This window comes from Octopus bimaculoides, chromosome 3 (assembly GCF_001194135.2).
Source record: "Octopus bimaculoides isolate UCB-OBI-ISO-001 chromosome 3, ASM119413v2, whole genome shotgun sequence".
In the NCBI taxonomy this organism is placed as follows: Eukaryota; Metazoa; Mollusca; class Cephalopoda; order Octopoda; family Octopodidae; genus Octopus; species Octopus bimaculoides.
The window spans coordinates 122,866,168-122,867,139 of record NC_068983.1 but is presented as its reverse complement, the minus strand read 5'-3'; the positions used below and the strand labels follow the sequence as shown (position 1 = coordinate 122,867,139).

At 30.7% G+C, this 972-nt stretch overlaps 1 protein-coding gene across 1 annotated transcript in view; it reads right to left on the bottom strand.

Moving 5' to 3' along the window:
• Positions 1-972, bottom strand: part of LOC106878657 (potassium channel subfamily T member 1) — a 168,270-nt gene that overhangs the window by 53,476 nt on the left and 113,822 nt on the right. The window lies entirely within an intron of this gene.

Sequence of the window (972 nt, the reverse complement as noted above, 5' to 3'; positions counted from 1 at the left end):
ACGGTTTGTGTTTTTAAACCGAATGTAGTTTTTCTGATGTTATATTTATTCCTAAAGATGTGTAAAGAAATTTTGATTTATTAAGTCTCTTAATGAATTCTTTATACTGAAATATATATTGAAGAAGATAAATATGTTCATTTGAATATATACGTTTTTGCGTCGTAACTCCTTTATTATTATTAATATATATATAAATAATCAAATGAATAACAGACAATGGATAATTGTTAGCTGATTACAGTTGTTTCTTATGCATTTTTTAAGAAACAACTGTAATGAGCTGACAATTATCCATCGTCTGTTATTATTCATTTGATTATAATACACCAAGGAGATTTACGACTTGTTGGACACCCTAGAGAATGCCAATGACATATTCAATGTAATGCATGCTTTGGACCAGCTTCTAGGTGTTCAATGCTCATCGGGTTAGTTTTCTCTGTGTACACAACTGGAACACCCTATTTGATGCTTACCAACAAGAGACCAGAACCACAGGTTTATCCAACCCTACGTAGTACATATCTTTTATATATATATATACACACATACATAGAAATAATCTCTCCCTATCAGATGAAACACACACACATGCGTGCATATATATATATATATGTATATATATATATATATATATATATATATATATATATATATATATATATATATATATATATATATATATATATATATATATATATATAGGCACAGGTGTCTCTGTGTGGTAAGGATCTTGCTTCACAACCACATGGTTCTGGGCTCAGTCCCACTGCATGGCACTTTGAGCAAGTGTCTTCTATTATAGCCTTGGACCAACCATAGCCTTGTTAGTGGATTTGGTAGACAGAGACTGAAAGAAGATCACATATATGCCAGCTATGTTCCAAAGAGTTATTCTCAATATTATTAGCAAAGGAGAGCATTATAAATTGATTTACAGAACAATTATCAAGGTGTCTGCATACAGCT